Here is a 24,350-nt window from a genome sequence, read left to right on the forward strand (position 1 = left end):
GATAATGTCAGATCCCACAGGTTGAGGGCTCAGCCTCACAAGACATCTTCCCTCTCCCAGATGCCAGTCACAAGACCAGGCCTTAGAACTTCTGACTGGTTTCAAGTTGACGTTCCATGACTCCCTCTTTGGGTTCAATTAATTTGCTAGAGTGGGTCACAGAACTCAGGGAAACACTTACTCATGTTTACTGGTTTATAACAAAGGATATTACAAAAGATACAAATGAAGAGATGCCAAGGGCAAGGTCTGGGGGAAGGAGCACAGAGCTTCCAACCTTCCCAGCATACCGCCTTTAGGAACCTCCACGAGTTGAGTTATCTTGGAATTTTTCAAATCCTGTTCCCTCAGGACTTTTATGGAGACTTTCTAGAAGGATAGGCACTGTTGACAAGCACATAGAAATATGTTTAGACAAAAAGGGCATGCTTTAGTACTCAAAGGCTGAGTGGGGAAACCCCGCAAGGCCCATCTGTTCAGATTCTTTTCGGCCTCTTTTTTTTTTTTTTTTTTTCTTTGAGACAGGATCTCACTCTAACTGTGAGGCTGGAGTGCAGTGGTATGATTTCAATCTCCTGGGGCCAAGCGTACTCCCACCTCAGCCTCCCAAGTAGTTGGGACTACAGGTGTGTGCCACCACACTTGGCTAATTTTTTTTTTTTTTTTTTTTTTTTTTTTTTTTTTAAGAGACAGAATCTCCTTATGTTGCTGTTCTTGAACTCCTGGGCTCAAACAATTCTCCCACCTTGGCTAAGATTACAGGCCTGAGTCACTGTGCTGGGCCTCTTCTTGGCCTCTCTGTGCAACATTCCTTCCTCCAGAATATAGGGGAGAACCCCTTCTGAAATGGGGTTTCAGAAGGTAGGTAAAAAAGCAGGGGAAGATTAGAGTCCTGCCTTGGGGAGAAAAAGGAGCAGGTGAAAAAACAGATTAAAGAGAGAGATTCTGTTATTCTGAGTCTGCTTATGAGGCCTAAAGTGTACCAAGTATATAGCTGTGTCTATATACTTATAGATACATATATACATAAGTGGATACATGTATGTAAGTATATAGTATATATAGTATATACATATATATGCTATATATGTATATATGTATCTATATACTTATATATGTGTCTATATATTATATGTATACAAATGAAGAGCTGCAAAGGGAGAGGTATGGGGGAAGGGGCACAGAGCTTCCAAGCCTTCCCTAGCACAGCACCCTCTAGAAACCTCCACAGGTTCAGTTATCTTGGAATTTCTTCAACCCTGTCCCCTTGGGACTTTTATGGGGACTTCATAAAAGGATGGGCACCATTGACTAATATATATAATGTATCTATAAATACATAATACATTTATATAAAATCATGTAGTGTCATATGATGATTATGTGTATAATGCAATGGAAAGAGAGTTAGGAAGCATTTTAAAATTAGGTAGTTAATAATAGCTAACTTTACTATGTCCTATCTACTTAAGTTCTAGGCATTATGCTAAGGGCTTTGCACATACATATTCTTTAAATCTTCTGAACAATTCTATCAGATAAGCACATTATTGTAATTATTTCATGAAGGAAACTCAGGCAGAAAGATTAAGTAACTTGTTCAAGGTTACACAGCTAAGAAGTGGCAGAGCAGATATTTAACACTTCTGTTTGATTTCAGGTCTGTGTTCTTAACTACAGTATTATGCTGTCCTTGTATAGAGATGACCTCCAGAGAAGATAATTCTTGATCTGAGATTTGAAAACTAATAAACAGTAGCTAACCATATGAGGGATGAGACGTGTACTCTAGAAGGTGGCAGGCAGCAGCATGGGTGAAGTTCCGGAAGCATTGAGTCTCTAGGAAGTTAATATTTGGGTCTCTAGGCTGTCAGTGGGGGAAGTGAGCAGGGGTAGATAAGGCTCAAAAGAAAGGCAGATGGCCTTATTGTAAAAGTCATAGTGCATTAAATAAGGAATTGAAAATTCCAGCGACAAAGCTATAGGGACCCAAATAATTATGTGTGTGTGTGTGTGTGTGTGTGTGTGTGTGTGTGTGTGTGTGTCTGTACACACGTGTGGACAGGGGTGATGATATAACCATATTTGCATGTGGGACAGCCGTGTGGAGGACAGACCAGTAGCATGACCTGTGAGAGACAATTGTAACATTGAGGCGAGGTGGTTAGAGCCTGATATTTTGGCTGTGGTCTTGGAAGTGGATAAAAGAGGGATAGATCCAGCTTGTACTGGCTTGTGAGAGCTGATTGGTACATTTCAAGGATTTTTTGAGTTGGTTGTTAAAGCCATCAATTAATAATTAAATTACATATGGAATAATTAAATTAATTATATTAAAAACAAAGGTATTGAATAGTCAAAACTCATCACTTCTTAATTATTTTACTATTATCTACTCTTTTGAGGTTATTTACACCTATTTTATCTGTAGGTGGAAATACCATATAATATGTGTTCCACATGTCTCTTCCCAATTCTGTTCAATGGTGTCATGTTGGTAGCTTAAAACTGATAGCAACAGGAAGCAGAGAAACTCTAGGTAGATGGGGTGGGTCCCTGGCAAAATCCCACTTTTAAGCTGAAAGCCTGAAACCCACAGCCCAAAGTGAGAACTTCCATTCCCGTGTGCCCACTCTCTTCCGATTGGTTCTTTCTGAATAATATCTTTTTACCAATTGAATGTTGCCTTTTCCAAAACTACCTACGGCCTGTCCCATCCCCATTCTGTGCCTATAAAGATCCCGGATTCAGCCAGCAGAGGGAAAAAGCAGCTGGACATCGGGAAGAAGCGCCTGGACATAGGAGAGAGGTGGTTTGATTTCAGGCAAGAGTGATCTTCCATCTCCCACCCCCTTCCAGCTCCCTTCTCTACTGAGAACCTATGAGGATTATTCCTCCTGCTCTCCTCTTCGTGGTAATGAGATTGTCTTAAAATTAGGTAGTTAATAATAGCTAACTTTACTATGTCCTAAGATTCAATAAAAGATTCTCAGCTGGGCATGGTGGCTCATGCCTGTAATCCTAGCACTTTGGGAGGCTGAGGAGGATGGATTGCCTGAGCTCAGGAGTTTGAGACCAGCCTGAACAAAGTGGTGAAACCCCATCTCTACTAAAAATACAAAAATTTAGTCAGGTGTGGTGGTGTTTGCCTGTAATCCCAGCTACTCAGGAGGCTGAGACAGGAGAATTGCTTGAACCCGGGAGGTGGAGGTTGCAGTGAGCCGAGATTATACCATTGCACTCCAGCCTGGTGACAGAGTGGGACTCCATCTCCAAAAAAAAAAAAAAGATTCTCCACATTCACTATCAATTCATCTGGGCACTCATTCCTCTTGGGCACTGGACAAGAACTAGGGACACAACACTGCAGGTACCCAGAAAGGCTGTTGCACTTGCTCTTTGCTCTTGCTGGCAGAAGGCAGCTGCCCCATGTGATGAGGCAAAGGGCTCACTGAGCGGATAATACACTGCTATCTGCGGCCAGTGGAGCTAAGAGAGTATGGTAACATGCCCTCTGTGACCTTGGGGTGGCAGGCACCCACATCTGGATGCTGCCGTGGGGCCCACATGGAGTTTGTTCCTGCTGGTGCCAAAGCAGCCAGTTCCTGCACTCACTTGCTCCAGTTCCTGCACTCATTTGCTCGCGTGCTCCCTCCTGTGAGGGGTTGAGCAGGGCAGCTGAGTAAACAAGGCGCCCCTGTCTCCAGTTCCACGAAGGGGTCAAGAAAATATCCTGCATCAAAATCAGCTGTGGTGGGAGGAACAATCAATCATCACACCATGAAAATCGTCATGTGTCACCCACCTTTCCCTCTTTCAGAGAACGGCTTGTTCATTTACCAGAACATGACTGGATAGTTCTGAGAAATAATTTAAAAGAAAAAATAGATTAACACTTAATGAGAAATGAGATATTATAGGAATATGAGGAAAAGTCTTGAGTTATCACATTTCTAATTTGAGCAACTGAGTAAATGGTGGTATTAATTACCTAGGTGAAGGATTATAGGAGGAAAGTTTGGTTTTAGAAGAAAAATAATGAATTCGTTTTGGACTTGTTGAATTTGAGTAGAGAAACCCTGTAGATACTTGGGTGAATAGGTCAAGAGGTAAAAGCATGGAGTCTGGGGTTAAAGATGTAGTTTGGATACTGCAGCACAAGCAGTTATTCAGCCAGCTGAGCAGAGAGCTAGAGCCAGAACCCTGGGGAGTGAAGATCATTAGGCACCATCAGAAGATGGGAAGAGTTAAAGACACAAACAATGAGAGAAAGACGAGTCACATGAGAAAAAGGAAGTGTTCAATATCACAGAGAGTTCAAAGCAAACAAGGTCAGGAAATTATCCATTGCCTCTGGAAGTGCGGAGGTTGCTGGAGAGCTCAGAGAGAGCAGTTTTGTTGCAGTGGTGTCGGTGGATGCCAGCCTGTAGTGATTGGAGAGTGAACAAGCAGTGATGAAGCAAAGACAGTGAGTGCAGACCACTCCAAAAATGATTGGCTGTGCAAAGAAAGAGAGTAAGGTGGTAGCTTAAAGGGGATGTGCAGTCACAGGAAATTTTTATTTGTATTTTGGATGTGATCATTCAGATTTCTTTTCTCTGCCACCTCCCCCACGTTTTTTTGTTTTTGTTTTTGTTTTTTAAACAGAGTCTCTCTCTGTTGTCCAGGCTGGAGAGCATTGGTGTGATCTCAGCTCACTGCAACCTCTGCCTTCTGAGTCCAAGCGATTCTCCTATCTCAGCCTCCTGAGTAGCTGGGATTATAGGCATGCACCAACACACCCAACTAATTTTTTGTATTCTCGTAGAGAGGAGTTTCACCATGTTGGCCAGGCTGGTCTCAAACTTCTGACCTCAGATGATCCACCTGCTTCAGCCTCCCAAAAGTACTGAGATTACAGGCATGAGCCACCATGACCAGCCCCAGATTTCCCTTCTATGTTGAAGGGAAAAGACAAGTAAATAAGGAAAAATTGAAGATAAAGGGAAAGAGAAGAGATATGGCAAACATTGATGACCCCCAGTAAACCACGACTTCTGGGCTTCATTTCTCTGTGACGTGGCCCTTAACCTTGTGATTTGCTTTGGCCAATGTGAAATTAGCAAGCATGTGCCAGCAGAAACTTGGTAAACGTTTTTGCACATTGCAGTTTGTCCTCTTGGTGGAAGCTATCAGCTGCACTGTACAAAAGTTTGAACCAGACTACTGAATGATGAGAGACCATGTGGACAGAACCTTGCAGGATAACAGACCCTCCTGGGTGATTCAGCCCCAGATGTGCTCCTAACTCACTGAAGCCAAATGAATGATTTCAGATAGAATCAGCAGAAGAATCACACAGTCAAGCCCAATCCAGATAGCAGAATTATGAACAAATAAAGGGATGTGATTTTAAGCCATTTAATGTGAGGGCATTCTGTTTTACAGCAACTGATAACCAAAACAAGGAAAAACAGGCCAGTTGCCAAATCTATTAGCAAGACAACATTTCATAACAATTAAAGGCATAGGTTCTGAAACAGCATGTCATAGGCTTTAATACTTAATTGCATAATTGAGAAAATTATGTAGCTTTTGGGGACTTCAGTTCATTGCCTGTAAAATGTTATGAAGATTAAGTGAGACGATACCATCTTAGTAAGCTCTGGATACATATTTACTGGTCTACTATTAAAGCACATGTAAAAGGTTTAACTCCAAAGAGGAGAGACTCTTTATTCTTTAACACAAAAGGGAGGAAAGTTTAACTGTAAGGATGTCCTGAGGCAGGGTTCCAAGGAATATTAACTTATTAAGATGGATTTAGTTATACCTTCCTTATATTTATTTAGCATTTCACAGATTAGAAAGTGTTTTTCTATATACTCTCTCATTTGACTCAATGAGGAATGGAGGGAGATAATTTTTAAATGTAAAGAAACAGAAGCTAAATTCAAACTATACTACAAGGCTACAGTAATCAAAACAACATGGTACTGGTACCAAAACAGAGATATAGACCAATGGAACAGAACAGAGGCCTCAGAGGAAACACCACACATCTACAACCATCTGATCTTTCACAAACCAGACAAAAATAATCAATGGGGAAAGGATTCCCTGTTTAATAAATGGTGTTGGGAAAACTGGCTAGTCATATGCAGAAAGCTGAAACTAGACCCCTTCCTTATACCTTATACAAAAACTAACTCCAAATGGATTAAAGATTTAAATGCAAGAACTAACATCATCAAAATCCTAGAAGGAAACCTAGGCAGCACCATTCAGGACATAGGCATAGGCAAGGACTTCATGATGAAAACACCAAAAACAATGGCAACAAAAGCCAAAGTAGACAAATGGGATCTAATTAGACTTAAGAGTTTCTGCAAAGCAAAAGAAACAATCATTAGAGTGAACCGGCAACTAACAGAATGGAAAAAATTTCTTGCAATCTACCCATCTGACAAAGGGCTGATATCCAGAATCTACAAAGAACTAAAGCAGATTTACAAGAAAACAAACAAACATATTCAAAAGTGGGTGAAGGATATAAACAGACACTTTTCAAAAGAAGAATATGTGGCCAACAAACATATGAAAAAATGTTCATCATCACTGGTCATTAGAGAAATGCAAATCAAAATCACATTGTGATACCATCTCATGCCAGTTAGAATGGCAATCATTAAAAAATCTGGAGACAGATGCTGGAGAGGATGTGCAGAAATAGGAACATTTTTACAGTATTGGTGGGAGTGTAAATTAGTTCAACCATTATGGAAGGCAGTGTAGCGATTCCTCAAGGATCTAGAAATAGAAATTCCATTTGACACCAGAATGATTTATTTTTTATTTATTTATTTTTTTTTTTGAGATGGAGTTTTGCTCTTGTTACCCAGGCTGGAGTGCAATGGCGCGATCTCGGCTCACCGCAACCTCCGCCTCCTGGGCTCAGGCAATTCTCCTGCCTCAGCCTCCTAAGTAGCTGGGATTACAGGCACATGCCACCATGCCCAGCTAATTTTTTGCACCTTTTTTTTAAGTAGAGACGGGGTTTCACCATGTTGACCAGGATGGTCTCGATCTCTTGACCTCGTGATCCACCCGCCTCGGCCTCCCAAAGTGCTGGGATTACAGGCTTGAGCCACTGCGCCCGGCTGACACCATAATGATTTATAATCCTTTGGATATGTGTCCAGTAATGGGTATATATCTGGTAATGGGTGTATATCCAAAGGATTATAAATCATTCTATTATAAAGACACATGCACACGTATGTTCGCTGTGGTGCTGTTTATAGTAGGAAAGACCTGCAACCAACCCAAATACCCATCAACGAGAGACTAGACAAAGAAAATGTGGCACATATACACCATGGAATACTATGCAGCCATAAAAAACGATGAGTTTGTGTCCTTTTTAGAGATATGGATGAATCTCGAAACCATTCTCAGTAAGCTGACACAAGAACAGAAAACCAAACACCACATGCTTTCACTCATATGCCGGTGATGAACAATGAGAACACTTAGGCACAGGGGAGAGAACAGCACCCACTGGGCTAGGTGGGAAGTGGAGGGAAGGGGAGGAGAGGGACAGCACGGGGCAGGGAGGATGGGAAGGGATAATACCAGGAGAAATGCCTGACGTAGGCTGCGGGACGGGGATGGGGATGAGACAGCAAACCACCATGGCATGTGTGTACCTATGCAACAACCCTGCAGGATGCAGGATGTGCACCTGTACCCCAGAGCACAAAGTACAATTAAAAAAAAAAAAAAGAATCTAAATTGTTTAGCCGAATGAGTGTATAAGGCTTAAGAGGTGAGCAAGAATTAGAAATGCTGAGCTTTGGACTCCATATTCAATATTCTTCCCAAATAGCCTCGTGAACAAGCTGTTTGGGGAGAATATTAGAAGACTAGAAGCCAGAAGCTCTGGCTTTGGGCCCTGGCTTTGCCAAGTGCTAAATACTACCTTGAACAATTTACTTTCTCTCTCCAAACATCATCTATAGGATGGGAGTAACAGTTCCTTCCAATGTCAAAGGTAGCCACTGAAGCGAGGAAGCTCTTTGCAAACTCCGAAGTACCTTACCCGTGCAAATGATTATCATTCCCATTGTTCTGCCCGCTGCCTCTCATCAGTAATATCGTTAGAGTCTTTTAACTACGTCTGTCTTGTATTAAGTGTGATATGAGAGAAAAGAACCTGAGTGTTTCTCCTCCCCTATGTGATTTCAAGCTTCCCAGGAGCTAGTTCCAGAACATATTTACTTTTAGTTCACTCATTAAACACAAACTCACCTGTCCTATATTCTATACATTTAAATCTTAGGTTGTTTGCATGCGTCTAAACCATAACAAGGAAATAAGAACATTCCTGAATTAGGTGGCTCATGCCTATAATCCCAGCACTTTGGGAGGCCAAGGCAGGCAGATCACTTGAGGTCAGAAGTTTGAGACCAGCCTGGCCAACATGGTAAAACACCGTCTCTGCTAGAAACACAAAGATCAGCCAGGTGTAGTGGTTGGAACCTGTAATCCCAGCTACTCGAGAGGCTGAGGCAGGAGTATTGCTTGAACCCAAGAGGCGGAGGTCGCAGTGAGCCAAGATTGTGCCACTGTACTCCAGCTTGGGCAACAGACTGAGACTCCATCTCAAAACAAAACAAAACAAAACAAAAAACAAGATTGTTCCTGAATTAATGTTTTTCTGTTCTCAGGTAAGAGGTATGTTCACATTATTCTTAACCCAAAGGATCTGTTGGAATGCTGAGAATTCTGGCATAGCTGTGTGAAAGACATTTTAAGGCATAGAACAAGTGTAGGGATTGTCATATAACCTCAGATGGCCACTTGTGCGGGCTTTTTGAGAGCCAACGTTTACTGCATGGTCCCTGATTATTACTGAGTCCAAAGATGGAACTATTTTTAAAAGTTTATTTCCATCCTGAAACTGGAAACAAAATTTAAATGCAGAGTATGGTTATGTTATTTAGAATGATCCAAGCAGGAAAACCCTTCAAGTTTCAATTATAAAGATGCCTGTGTTTTATTTTTGAAGGACCTTGTGGGACAATCCAGTATCTAGACTTTAAAACGCCTTGTGTTCTTCTGCCGTGTTCCACGTTGTCCTTCAGACCAGTCACTGTACGTATTTGTCTCACTGAGCTAATTGTATTTACCACATACTAATCAAAGATTCTTTCATGGCCTTTACCTTCTTATTTTAAGAACTGAGCAAATGTGCTGATTTGTATAAATAAGATAGAATGGAGAACTTTCTTGGGAAATGAGAGATATTTTGAAAACAACTGTCATACTGAAGACTCAGGGAGGCTTAATTAGCTGACGCTTGCAAAGTACTTTGAAAAATAAAAACCATGATGTCCTTGCTAAGTATGATGAATACCATTTATTCTTTGATGAGTAAAAAGTCATTTATTTTGAGACATTCGAGTTTGGTGTGCACTGATTACAAAATACAGATTATTTTTGCAGAAATAGAAAAACTCGAAAAATGCAAAATGAGACAAATTTTGGAATACACAGAGTTATTATTCTCAAAGACTTAAGTATGCAGCATTGATGTAAAACTAAATAAATATTATTTTGCTCAAATGCATGAGCTTATTCAAAGGCAGCTGCATAGTTTAAAGGACAGTTCTCAGACTGGAAGATCTAAGTTCCAGAGTCGAACTGCCTTTTACCAGCTAAGAGACTTTGGTCAAGCCACTGGTTTCCTCATCTGCAAAACAGAAAAAACAATAATAACTTTTCTTATCTACCTTCTGGAGTTTTTTGAGATTCAGATGTGATCCTATAGTTATCTGGTAATTTCACCAGCTTTAAAAATGAAAAAGATGTTATCATTTCTTTGAAACACTCATAAGGCAGAAAATGGCTTACTAACCCCAATAACTAATAATTCAGACACTTTAATTCATCCTTTTACTAGAGTCCTTAAGTTCCTTCTTTCTTTCCTTCATCCCACTGTTTCTTTTTGTGGATTTAGAGAGGTTAAAGGTGAGGGATGATGGGGAACTAGAAGAAGAGCCATTTCCTTCTGTTAGGAACAGGGTGTCTCGTTACCAAACTTTTAGGAGAACATCAACTGGAGTTTTAAAAGATGACAATTAGACAGCATTTTATAGGTGTGGACTTTCTGGGAACATCCAGCATTTGAATTTCAAATGCCTAGAGTTTTTCTGTTGGCTGACCTATGTACCATTAAAATATATCTCCAGATGAATCATTTGTCATGGCAGAAATAGATCTCCCATTAAGAGCCAAACACCCACACATATCAACTCTATGCTAATTCACATCAGTAGCTGTCTTAAGACAATTTCTTACATTTCTTTAATATATATAAATAGTGTGGTAGATACTGCTATAACTTCTTTGCTATTTCTCCCATTGAGAGGTGGAATCTCATTCTCCTTCCCTTGACTCTGGACTGGGTTTAGTGACTTACTTGGCCAATCGATTGAGATGGAAATGATGTTCTGGGACTTCTGAAGCTGGGTCATAAACAACACTGAAACTTTTACCTGGATCTCTTGGAAAACTCATTTTGGGAGCCTTAAGCCATTTTCTAAGAGACTGTCATATCACAGAGGACACTTCAACAACCAATCCCAGCTTTGTATCTGTCCTTGCAAATGTGCAGGACATGTGAGTGGAGAGATCTTGAGCCACTCTGGATCAGCTCATCTCCCAGCTGAGTACCTCTGAGAGGCCCGCCCAAATATCTGACCCACTGGATCTCAAGACATTATGAAACAGTTGATTTGGTCACTAAGTTTGTAGGTAGCAATATATAAATGGCTACAAACATTAAATGTTTTTGTGTGGAATAGCACTCAAGTATACTCATTAGTAGTAGAATCGCTTATGGTTATCAAAGTATTATTTTATTGAAAAAGTACATTTTTATCTTAGAACATTTAATAGTAGCTCATACAATGGCATACGCATTTTCTGAGATTTCACTGTGTGCCAGGTTCTATGCTAAGCACTTTATCTGTGTACCACCAGTGCACTCCCATCTGTCACCCTCACCTCCATTTCACAGAACTACCATCCAGTGAGCGCTTCTCTCTTTACCATTGTGCCCAGTCAGCAGTGAGGAGCATGGGGGCCAAAGGACACCCAGAGGGAGGGCTTTTCAGGGACATTCTTAAAGGTCTGTTTCTGTCTTGCTCAGGCGAAACTAGTCTCTTCCTCCTTTTCTATAATGTGTAATTGAGGGATTACTTTAATTATATTTAGAGGATCTCCCAGGCTTATCTTACCCAAGCTTGTGAAATAGCCACCTTTCACCACCTCTTAATTATGCCTTTCAGAGTCTCTCATCGTATCTCATCTTATCATACCACTCACTAATCTCACTGTGTCTCATTCCAGAGCTCTAGATGGGATGGATCCATCCAAGGAGACAGTTCCCTGTTCTTTGTCTCAGACATTTGCCAGTCCTTCGGAGAGGGTCCACCACTCCTGGCCCTATGTTATTGTGGGAGAAATTATTTTGGCCATATTTATTTTTCTTTGCTCAAGTGCTGCTGTGATATCTGTGCTACTATTTTCTCTCTCAGAGGAAAGGAATGCGGGATTTTCTCATATTTACATTTATTTATTTCCCTCCACTTTTGTTGTATTTGGGGTTTAGACATTTGAATATGGCCAGGATAGGTGTGCCACAAAACTAGGAAGCTTGAGTTTCAGGGCCCCTTACCTGTGCAGGCTCCATACAAAGTTCTAAACTTGATTTTGACTCCTCTATTTTTAAAAAAGAAGTTCTGAAACATACGTATAAACTCCTGGCTTCACAAACCCTGAATCTGGAATAGGATGGCTTACCCAAAGTCCTGGCATGTGTGGTGGTGCAGTAACTTAATAATATCTGAATGATTGGCTTCATGTTGTTAGCAGTATGTCAATATACCATTTAAAGCCTAGCTCCTGAAATGATCAGATAGATTAATCCTCTTCTTTTTCTGCCTTTAGTTCTTCCCCCTACCCCTTAATTTATTTGTTTCTTCACTACTCTGTAATTTCTTCCCCCTGAATGCCTGGTTCTTGGCTTTCTCCTCTGCCTGCTCTTATTTGAATTTCCCTTATTAGTTAAACTCTACCAGTATAATATAAAACACCTTTGGATTCGGTGGAAATTGTCCCTCTTTTGCTAACCGAGTAAGTCAGTTGTTAAATTCTGCTTGTTGGGAGAGGAATTTCAAGTGCTTTCAGCTCTGTGAATTGACCAAGAATTATTCATTGGGGATAGTTCTCTTCCAGAATTAAGAAAAAACAACAGATAATACCGAAGAACAGTTCCAAGTAGCCTCATTCTCATGGTGTTGGGACCTTCTGGGGAATAATGGTGTACTTTGATGAGTATTTCGTTTTGGTGTGAACCACTAATGCAAGCATTCAGTCCCAGCAGAATTCCTTTCAGGATTCAGATCATGGTCCGAGCTTCTCATGTACCTTGGTGAGGGCCAACACATGTAATAGGGGAAACAATTGCTTGCTTACTTCAGTGGTGCAAAGTCACTTATTATCTGCCTTTTCTGAAAGAAGCAGATATAATAAACCCTAATGGATTTTATGACTAGAGTTTGAGGAGTTCTTTTAAAATAGGGTGAAAACCTGGAAGCTTATTGATGCCTTCAGAGAGAAAACACCATGAAGACGCCTTCAAGTAAGGAAAAGACACAGCTTGGCCACAGCTGGTCCACAGCTGTTAATTCGTCTGCTTCCACTGTGGGAAAAGATGATTCTATTATTCTCCTCAAACCAGGCTTAATGGCTCATGCCTGTAGTCCCAGCTACTGAGGAGGCTAAGGCAGGAGGATTGCTTGAGCCCAGGAGTTTGAGGCTGCAGTTGTCTCAGGCTATAGTAACCTCAAACAATCCAATCCAGAGTGTTTTTCAAAGTATAACAAAACATTTGCTTTTGAAATCAATGGCTTCATTTTCGAATTGCAAGAAAACATCGACTGTTTTTATTGGTGAGATGAAGCTGATACTTCTCTTCCCTTCCGATGGCTATCCAAAAAACTAATGAAAACAAGATCACCATGAGTACCTAGGTTTAAACCAAGCATTTTCTGTTTTATAACAACATCTTCCAGTATTTTATTCTCCCCATACTTTAGGAAATTATTGAAAAGGTTTTCTAGAAACACATGAACCTGCATCCCATTATCAAGTCCTCAAAACCCATTAGTTGGAGTTTGCATCAGGGAAGAAAAACAGAGAAAAAGAAGATACTTAAGTTTCAGCATTTGTATTCTGTTTCTTATGAACTCAAACAGAATACTGCTCTGATTTAGAGAGAATCAGCTCAAAGTTGTTTGGTCCCCAGCAAAAGGTTGGGAGAATCCACTGAACTAATAGCTTGAGAGTTAAAAATGATTCCAGTGAGCTAAGACAGAATGAACATCTGCCCAAACCCATCATGAAACCATTCACGTGTTTTATTGACCCATCATTAATTTGAATTCTTCTGAGTTTTGTATCTCTCAGGCTACCTTCCTGCTGGGTCTCTGTCTTGATTTTTTTTAGATGGAGTCTCACTCTGTCACCCAGGCTGGAGGGCAGTGGCTGATCTCCACTCACAGCAACATCTGCCTCCTGGGTTCAAGCGATTCTCCTGCCTCAGCCTCCTGAATAGCTGGCACTATAGGCATATGCCAGTATGCCCTGCTAGTTTTTATATTTTTTAGTAGAGAAGGGTTTTCACCACGTTGGTCAGGTTGGTCTTGAACTCCTGACCTCAAGTGATCCACCTGACTCAGCCTCCCAAAGTGCAGGGATTATAGGCATGAGCTACCGTGTCCGGCCTGGTCCCTATCATATTATATAGGCAATTCAATAACTCAAGTTGAATCAAATAATGTAAAAATGCTTGGCTTTTAGAGCTACTTAGGGCCACTTTGAATTGTGGGTTCATTAACTCTGTAGGCAGAGTTAATTTTATTTGAACCTGGGGGAAAGTTTATCCTAATTTTTGAAAAAGATAACCATTTACCACTCCCCACTCCACTCATCTTCAATCAAAAACCATTAGTTGACTGCATGATTATTCTGAAAGTTTGCTAATTTTTTCTCTATAAGCTGCAAATTTGTATTTTATACACATTAAGTGGAGTACAGTGATTATACAGAAGTGACAGAGATTTGAATAGAATGTGGTTAGTGATTTTATTAAATAGCTCAGCAATTATAGACGTGTCAAGTACTTAGAAAATATGTATTTTCATAAATTACTGTTTTGAGAACTGTTTCTGTTTATTTCAGCTGGGTTTTAGGAATTTAGGGTGACCCCTCTCTAAGCAGTACTGAAGTTTCCTACTAACGTCAAGCAAACAGGTTGGCCGAAAGGATGACACACAGTATTGCATACCACAGATGTGTAAGAAATAGGCCAGACACAGTGGCTCACACCTGTAATCCCAGCACTTTGGGAGGCTGAGTTGGGTGGATCACTTGAGGCCAGAAGTTCAAGACCAGCCTGGCCAACATGGTGAAACCTCATCTCTACTAAAAGTACAAAAACTAGCCAGGTGTGGTGAAGGGCACCTGTACTCTCCCAGCTGATTGGAAGGCTGAGGCAGGAGAATCACTTGAGCTGGGAGGTGGAGGTTACAGTGAGCAGAGATTGCACCACTACACTCTAGCCTAGGCAACAGAGCCAGACTCTGTCACAAAAAAAAAAAAAAAAAAAAAAAAAAAAAAAAAAAAAAAAAGGTGTTGGAAACAGATTATGGGAGGATATTGACCTAAATAACTCACTAATTTTTTTATTGTTTAACGTGGCATTCCAAGTTCAATAAGAGAAGTCATCTTGCCCAAATAAAAGCGTCTGTGGAGGGAGCAAGGGCTGGCTCAAAATTTGCTTTGCCTAACTAATGGATCCTTGAGAAAACTCCCCAAACTCCTGGAATCAGATATGAAAATGTTTTTTCTTTTTGTGAGAGTAAGGGGTAGTAGATTACGACTTTTGTTCCTAAGCAAGGCAAGCCAAGGTCATTGCAACCTTTCTGCATAATTGCCTAAGTGAGAAGGCAGAACACAAGGGGATACCCTGCTTGAAGCCCTTTAGTTTCCTTTTGTATCAAAAAGATTGGCTTTCACCATGGGAGAGGATGTAATTGGATTTCACCATGAAAGGAAGTTGTAATTGGATTTCTCAGCACTCTTCAAGCTCTGTCCGTGGAAAAGCAAGGCAAAGGGGCCTAAATATCCTTTCTACTAGCTGGAAACATAGCGCAGCCAAGCCCTCAGAGACTGATCTGAAAGGTGTGGACAGAATAGGCCACATGTGTGTCAGCTACCCCCCAATCTCTGATGAAAGGCTATGTGTGTAATAGCTAAATATCACTTGGGCATTGCATTTGGTTGGAAACCCAGGACATTCCTCTCAATAAAAACTTCTGAACCATCTCTGTTTCTTTGTCCTGAAATTTGTGTCTCCTAGAGAAGAGGAGGGTGTCTAAAGTTTGGCACAATCTAAAACACAAAAACATGATTCTCCATCTAGATTTAGTAGCGCACTTACACAAACAACCAGAATATGTTTTCATTTTGGGTACTACAGTTTATTTTGCATCCTTTTTTGTAATTGGGCACACTTCAGTTTCTATGGTATTTCCTAGAAACTTAAACTGCAGTGAGATTAGGTTGAAGTAGATATTTGTATCTGATTTACTTTCAGTTTCTATAGTTTTTTAAAAGATTAATTTACAGTTAAAATTTAAAAGATAAATTTTATTTTGGAAGTTCTGTATATTACCATGCTACTGAAATCAACTTAGCATACCGTCTCCCTTGGGCACTTCTTGCCTTGCCCAAGAAGATACTTTCTATCTTCCTTCTCTTTCCTTTTCTGTTAGGCATTAATAAGCTCTCTGAACACTGAGGCAGACTGTAAACACAGCCATCGTGCCTCTGAAAGGAGGAACAGGATTCCTCTTTATATTGGCCACATCAGTGACTTCTTGGAAATTTTAATGCTGGTTGTTATTGCTTCAAGTCTAATAGAATTTTCCTTGGGTTGCCTAGAGTTCCCCCGGTTTCTGAACCCTCCCAGATGATGACAACTTGATCTCTTTATCTCTTTGTCTGAAGTTTAATGAACTAAGAAAGACACCATGTGTACTAGAAAAAGGAGAGGTTTGCTGGTTACTTTCTTTTTCTTATTACTCTTGGTCTATCATTTCCTGGAGTATGTAATCCATGAATCCAAATGAGGCCAGGTATCTTCTGTTGAATTTGTTTATATCAGAGGAAGCCTGTAGGCTGCTATTTTTAGTAACTATTACAACTATGGAAAATTTTCCTTTCTGGGAAATGTAGTAGACAAAACAATTATTATAGGTACTTTATAGTCAGACTCAGAACAGTCTTGTTCACCTTGTTTTTACATGACAGTCAAAGGCTTTGCAATCAGAAAGCAAATCTCTTGGTCATATTTTGGCTAACATATATGTGCTGTTACCTGATTCAACATTAACACTTATAGGGCTTTTAAAGTATTCATGAGTCTCTGGGGAGAGCTCTATGGTTTGGCCTTAAAGTCATCTGAAGGATGAAAAATATGTTCTTCTATTTTGAGTTCTCTGCTGAGTCACCATCTGACATCGAAGTGTCCCAGCCCCGTGAGTGTATACGATATAGTCAAACTCAGTGATACAGACTTTTCTGAACCTCTGACCTTCAACTGCCCATCATCCTTCCTAATTGAATCTACCACCATATGGGTCTGAGCTACGCATAGAAATGGTTATGCCTGTTGGGGCTTTGAGACTCACCAGAATTCCACCGAGACGTTAAAGATATACATTAAACCTGAATCAAGCAGAGGGCACATATATTTAGTGCTCAGGGAAGGGAGTATTATGGAGAATTATATCTCTCACTGCTCTGCCCTTGCTCTCGGGAGCTGGCTGCCTCTCAGTTCCTCAAATAGGCCACGATCCCTCTTGTTCCAGCATCTTTGCACAAGTTGTTCACACTGTCAGAATTCTCTTGCCAGGACCCACTCCTCCCAGCCACCATCACCCAACACACAGACTCACACACACACACACACACACACACACACACACACACAGAGTTAACATCTGTTCAGACTTCAGATCAGGGAAAGCCATTATTGACCTTGAGTGGAGGTCAGGATCCTTATGTACTCTCTTAGAACAAAGGTGCTTTGCCCTTATAGCACTTATTTCAGCATATCATTATATATGGTATGGGTTCCAATAAAATGTTTTGTTTTTTTTTTTTTTTTTTTCACTCTCACAAGTCCTGCTGTAAAAAAGAGGGATTTGCCTTATATTCAAGTGCTTCCAAAGTCTCTCACATTAATGGCCACTGTCTCAGTTTCTTAATTTTGAGCAGCAAAGTATTATTCAAGAAAACAATTAGAAATGATCTCAAGAGATGCTTATTTTTGTTCTTAGGAAGGTCACCTTGACAAAATGGATGAAGAAATACATAAAGATATTTAAAGCAGGTTTAGTCATTATTTCTGAGGTATGACTTCATTATTGCAGGTGTTGGAATCACAATTTTAGAAAGCCACACTTACAGTTTCAAGTGGTTTTAAATAAGCCCTTTAAAGAGCCCTGGAAAAATCAATCTAGTAAGTAATGAAAGTGTGGAGAACATGATCACGAATGAGGACTTATGCCTGGGAATTAAATTTGCAGCATCAGCAGAGGTTTAGCAACTTGCAGAAGAATTGATGATGTGCTCTGTATTAGATAATTACAGAGTGGGTCCAGTGAACACACACGCTGGTGTTAAAGATGCGTATGAAGAGTTTCAATAAAATTGTTTCATGAAATGTGAGAAAAGAAAAAATCATGTTAATAAGTATAAAATAGTTAAATTAAAATAACATTTTAAATATGTATGTGAACAGTAGATTAAATATCCCAAGTCACATTACAATATATTACCCATTTGTACATTCTGTTTGGCCAAACAGTTTGGTTGAGGATCTTCTTACTAGAAAGATAAAGATGGTGTTGTATTGTGGGGCACTTTATTTTTTGGCCTATGTAGTTTTTATTAATGTGATGGTTTCATTAATGACCATTTTCCTAACTCCATGGTAAGCCCCATAAGAGTTCAGCCCCTCTCTGGTTTTACTCCCTGCTGCATCTGTGGCATTTTGCATGGGGATAGAACACTGAATACATTAGTTGTTTGAGATGTAAGTTAAAAGTGTTGACTTATTTTCATAATTGCGTGACCTAGAAAATACTGGAGGAATTGAAGTAGAAACTTTAATAAAAAGTTAATGAAAGATAAGACATTTTAATACTTTTTAACCTAATGTTAATCTAGATGAAATAAGTCTTTAAAAATATAAAAAGTCACAATTTTTTCCCCCTTTAGAAATCAAATGGTTCATATTTATGCAATGGTAATTCTGAGGCCTCTATTCATTATATTTAACTCATTGGGAGATTCCAAGTTCAAAAAGTCCATTCCTATCAGAGTTAGATCAAACTGAAGCTGACCCAATAGTCCCACAGACTCATGTTTTTGGAAAACATAAAAATTGACCCTTCTGGTGAAGTGTGAAACTTAGATTTGTTTTATTTGAGTTCCTTCCTCAGGACAGGATCTTCAGGCTTCTAAAAAAGTATCAAAGAACTGAAACTCACCAGATCACTGTAGCAGGTACCTGACCCCTTACTCACCATGATTGATTCCTTACCCCTCTCTAGCTCTTGTTTCATTACACATTGTTACATTTCTCACCTGCTATATAAACCCCTAGTTTTATTCAGTCAGGAAGATGGATTGAGACTGTGCTCCTATCTCTTCTGCTGCAGCACCTGATTAAAGCCTTCTTCATTGGCAATACTTGTTGTCTCAGTGATTGGCTTTCTGTGAAACGAACAGCAGGATCTACACTGGAACCTTGGTGTTTCAGTAACAAAACCATGAAAAGAATTGTAATAACTACTACTTATTGAGTATGTACATTTATTATTTTAGTTAATCATACAATGATTGTCTGGGTGTGGCAGCTCACACCTGTAATCCCAGCACTTTGGGAGGCTGAAGCAGGCAGATCATTTGAGGCCCAGAGTGTGAGACCAGCCTGGCCAACATGACAAAACCCCATCTCTATTAAAATTACAAAAATCAGCCTGGCATGGTAGCACATGCCCGTAAATCCCAGCTACTGAGAAGGCTGAGGCACAAGAATCACTTGAAGCTGGGAGGTGGAGGTTGCAGTGAGCTGAGATTATGTCACTACACTCCAGCCTGGGCAACAGAGCAAGACTGTCTCAAAAAATAAATAAATAAATCATACAATGATCTTATGAATTAGCTGTTATCCACATTTCAAAAGTGGGGGAAACTGAGGTTCCTGAGCTTAGCAGTCAACCTTTACCATGGGTTAGATACTGTAATAAATGCCTTACATGCTCAATCTCATTCAATTCCCATGACAATTTATGACTGTTATTATATCTATTTCACAGATGAGAAGACAGAGGCACAGAATGGATTAGATTAAAACAACTAGAAAGTATGAGTGCCAGGATTCGAGTCCAGGCAGTCTGCCCCAGAATTCCACTCCATAACCACTACACTATAGTACACTGTGAATATGGGAGGAATCAGTGGGAACTTGAAAAATGGATTTATTGCAGGGTGTGCTGCAGTATGTGTACCAAGTGAGGCCATTTTTATTTCTCTTCCTTTGCCTTCCCACTTGTTTTTCCCCTGTATGCCACAGGAAACTAGGCACCTTCTTGTTCATTTTAAAAATACCTATTCACTAAACCTTTAAAGGAAACATTTAGCTACTGCAATGGGTGTATGTAAGTTGGTTGTGTAATAGGAAGGAAACAAGCCAGGACTAGAGACTTCATTTCTAAAGAATGATTTTAAAGCAGACTAAGAGTTATTTCTCAGAGCGAGTCATGAAGCAGGAGTCTCTCTACACCCTTTCATTGCTATGACGACAGCCTGCTCCCGCTACAGGCAGCCAGAAAAAGCAGCTGACATTTCAATGCTAGAGACATAGGGGAGAGGTTTACAAAAATGCAAAACAAAGACCAAAAAAAGAGACTGTTTCCTTTGAATTTTAGTTAGAGAGGAAATAAATATCCCCTGGAGCAAGTCAAAAGCCCTATTCTTGCCTTTAGAAGAGATAAGAAAGAAAAAATGTTGGGGGCCTTCTCTCTTGTCCAAGTAGGCCAATAAAACAGAATTGACTGTAAAGCAGCATTTCTTCTCACTCTGTGTAATGGCAAACTGACTCAGAACACTTTCTTTGGTTTCTTTGACTTGGCCATTAAGAAGCTACTCACCGATGCAGCAGTGAAGACTCACAGTAATAACTACCTCGTGTTGAGGCCCCTCTACCAGGGGAAAAAAGCAGTGTCAGAATTACTTTTACATTTCTTTGGATAAAAAAGGCAATTCAAGGATATTTCCTTCTCAATCTCCACTGTTACTTTCAGAGAAATCATTGCAAGTATGTAACAGATAAATCACTGATGTATGAGATTCCTTATAAGCAACCAGTCAACTTTCCTGTGTTTAGTTCTCTGCCAAGTGCTATACTTGGCATATGATAAACATCACATTTGATTCCCGCACCAACCTTATTTGTGTGTATCATTATCACCATTTTGCTAAACAGATGGGTAAACTGAGTCCTGGAGATGTGAAGTAACTGCCAAAGCTTGCACTGCTTGTAAGAGGCAGAGTCAGGATTCTAGCCCAGATGCATTAGACTCTGAAGCCCATGCTCTGCCCACTCTTCTGTGCTGACTCAGAGACATAGACCTGGTACTGATGTTTTATTATAGAGCAAAATGTATAAATACAAGGAAGAAACCCTGAGCAAAGATCTAGAGTCAGTTCCCTTTCTATGGAGTTTCAATAGGGACCTATAGTTAGTCCAGTACTTTCATATTAGCTACAATTGATTGATTGCTTTAATGTACCAGACATGGGTCTTTTCTTCACTAAATTCTTAAAACAAATCTCTGAGGTAGCTACTAACTTTATAATCCCATTTCCATGAATGAAGAGACTGAGGCACAAAGAGATTAAGTTGTTTGCCTAAAGTCACAAAGCTATTTAGTGGTAAAGCTTGGATATAAAAAATGCTCTTATATAAACCAGGTCCATACGGTCAGATATAAACTACAGCTCATGGTTTTATTCACTTTATTAGATTGCCTCCCCACCTTTGGAACAATCAGTCAACACTGTGTACTCTGTTTTTCAAAGTTCTATCCATCTTTTGATGACTCAGACATAGCCAGGCTAGCCCTAGGTAGTGCTACCACCACTAACTCAGCCTTTGGCAGAAGATGCCCTGTGGGCCCTGTGAGAGACAGACCCTGGCCTGGTTAAGCATCTCTCAGGAAGCCAGGCCTACTGGGAAATGTCGCTGGAATTATGGGGATCTCCTTCTCCAGATCATTCTAGAGGGATAAGTGAGGGCTACGTTTACTTCAAGTCTTCTAACAAGTTGTTTATGTTCTCCTTGGTGGAAAAATGTTCCCAGAGTGTTCTGAGCATGGTGCTAAACTTACATAAAATGCAATCTTTAAGTCAACTGAGTAAAAATAACAGTCTAGAGGAAATGAAATAAATAATGTTTTGAAGTTGTCCAGATACATCAGTACCCATTTCATTTCTGTCATCACTATTATTTTTAACTTAGTTGATAGGTGAATCTGTGCCATGAGAAGCTATTGGGGATTAAATCTCTAAAGACCTGGGAAGGAAATGTCATTACTCTAATTGCTCAATGGCTGTGTGAAAATTTTCTGAAAGAAAAAGAAAAGGTTCGTAAATAACATGTACATATTCTTCTCCAAAATGTGGAAAGTGGAACTAGTTGATTGGACGATAAGTAGATGAAATAGACTGCTCTGCTTTGCTAGATCTTATTAAATGAACAGAAATATGAACTTAAATCTTTCCAAAGAGGGTGTTTTTAAGAAAAGAAATCATAGTTAACCATCAGGTTTAACTGAATAAACTGTGAACTGAAAAAAGCTGGTATCTGTGAGAAAGAGAGAATTTAAAAAAAGATTTCTGCTGACTTGTACTGAGTGAACGTTTCTTTTCAATGTGCTTAGGCCCTGGGCCAGAGGAGAGCTCAGACACAATGCCAAGGTGACATATTTAACCTCTTTGCAGACTGAAGGCAGTGCAAAAGAGATACTTTTTCTGCAGTACCTCTTGGTGTACTGTTTCAACAGTATTGATCTGCAGTTGAAAGCAAGTTTTTTTTTTTTCCTTTTCTTTATTTCTCTCTTTCTTTCTTTCTTTTTTTTTTTTCCCTGCAGAGTGACCTTTAATGCCTGGGAAGGTATTGTTTTATTTTAGAAAAGAGAGCCAGAATGATAGTACCTTACAATATGAGTTATCATAATCTCTTTAGCTCTTTAATTCTCCGCTCCCTTTTTTGCTTTTGTAAATAAGACTCAACAAAAATTAGGGAAATTTTATGTCTGTGTGTGAGCATCTTAACAAATGATAGTAGGAGGCAAAAAACAATTGGTTATAAAGCTGTAAAAGGGAATCAAGAAAGGGAAAATAATCACAATTACTTAAAAATTATCAAACAAGAATATAGTATAATGAGAGGAATTTTCCTACCTTTTGGAAAAGCAGAAAGTTCTGTTTCTGCATTGCTGTTAAGTATGGGAGATTGAATAACTTTAGATAATTTAAATATGGAAAACATGCAAATTATTTGATTTGAAAGTTTTTTTTTAAACTACCTTCTTTAGAGTTTATTTCGTATACGTAATAAAGTACTTCTACAAAACACATTTCAAGATTCAGGCTTCATTAAGATCTGAATGCTACTGAGGCCATCCACAGCACTACATTTCTATTTTTGATCTTCACTAAAATCACCATCATTTATTAGTACTTGCTATTTAATTTTGCAGGAAACATGAAAACATGAATACAACTGCTGAAGTTCTCTATTAAGTATCTTTTCTGTAAATCACATAAATTTTTTTTTTGTAAATAAATGGCTTTATATTATTTAGGCAAAAATATTTGACTGCTTTATCAGATCACGCAAATCAGCTTAACAAATGCTATTAGATAATGCAGTAAATTTATAAAAACTTACCTTTAAGTAAGGGGCTGGACCCAGAGTCGCTGCAGAAAATTGCAGAAAATTGAAGTTGAATCCCCTCTGCACACAGACAGGGAATAAAAGTTTGACAAATACCCAAGAAAAACTCTTTAAATCCCTTTCCTCATTAGCTCTGCTTCTTTGCCCAGAGGCACATTCAAGTCTACTGGAGTTGAAATTCTGCTGCTCTGTCAACTAGTAGGGGTCTGAAGTGACAGACGAGAATTTGGAGGTTGGCACCAGAGAGTATTTCAGACTGTCATCATTTTTGTTGCAGATTCCTGGATTTCCCTAGCAGGCTGGCCTCTCACTGTGAGGGCTTTACAGGCAGTGCATGCAAACCAAAAGGGAAAGAGCTAATTCTGGAGGCGTGGATGGGGTTAACAGTCTTCCCCTCAAGCTCGTGTTCTCGGAGCCTCATAACTTGGCCAGAATATAAGCACTTGGCTCTTTATGCATTTTTTTTTTTTTCTATTTCAAACAACTCTGAAAGGTTTTATAAGCAGCATCCCTTCTTTGGGGATTTTTTTTTTAAGACCTTGAAAAGAAACTCCATGCTGTTGTTTTTTCCTAAAGGAAATTGGGGAGTAGGGATTGAAGGAGGGGAGAAAAGGAATTGCAGCAGATGCATTTTTGCATTGCTCAATTGTAAATTGTTCTAACAAATACAGTCTGAATTTTAATAGGAAGGTACTTTAGATACCTTAACCTTATGTGAAGGGGCTTTGGAAATGTACAAATATAAGAACGATTGCTCTTTATATTGTAGATCACTGGTGTGCTGATTCAGAAATGTTGCAATTCTCCCCTCAACACAACTTCTCACTGTAACTTCATGGTTATAACGGTTGGTCACTAAGAAGGAGGGTTCCCATGAAAAAGAGTGGAGGTGTGCACTCATTATTGGCCTGGCATTCTGGTTATTTGTATATGTGTCCAATCTCTTCTACTGCTACTTCTACACTTGTCACACATCTATTATGTGTCAGACACTGTGCTAACAGCTTTTTATGCATTATTATCAGTTGGTCTTCACTATCCATGGTAAGTTTTACTGTGTTCCCATTTGAGGGGTAGTATCATACAGCAGTTGAATCAGCAGGATTTGAAGCCAGCCAGCTTGGATTTGCATCCTATCTTCACCACTTTCTAACTACGACCCTGGACAAGTTACAGAACCTCTCTAAAGCATCAGTGTTTTTATTTA

The 24,350-nt window shown here is 39.6% G+C and overlaps 1 protein-coding gene across 1 annotated transcript in view; it reads right to left on the reverse strand.

The window, feature by feature from the left end:
* Positions 1-23,562, reverse strand: part of SPARCL1 (SPARC like 1) — a 59,815-nt gene extending 36,253 nt beyond the window's left edge. Inside the window, exon 1 of the mRNA XM_003923989.4 lies at positions 23,138-23,562. The gene's annotated coding sequence lies outside the window, so the exon portion shown is untranslated. The remainder of the gene's footprint in view (positions 1-23,137) is intronic.
* Positions 23,563-24,350: the final 788 nt, after the last annotated feature.

Source organism: Saimiri boliviensis, chromosome 3 (genome assembly GCF_048565385.1).
Source record: "Saimiri boliviensis isolate mSaiBol1 chromosome 3, mSaiBol1.pri, whole genome shotgun sequence".
In the NCBI taxonomy this organism is placed as follows: Eukaryota; Metazoa; Chordata; class Mammalia; order Primates; family Cebidae; genus Saimiri; species Saimiri boliviensis.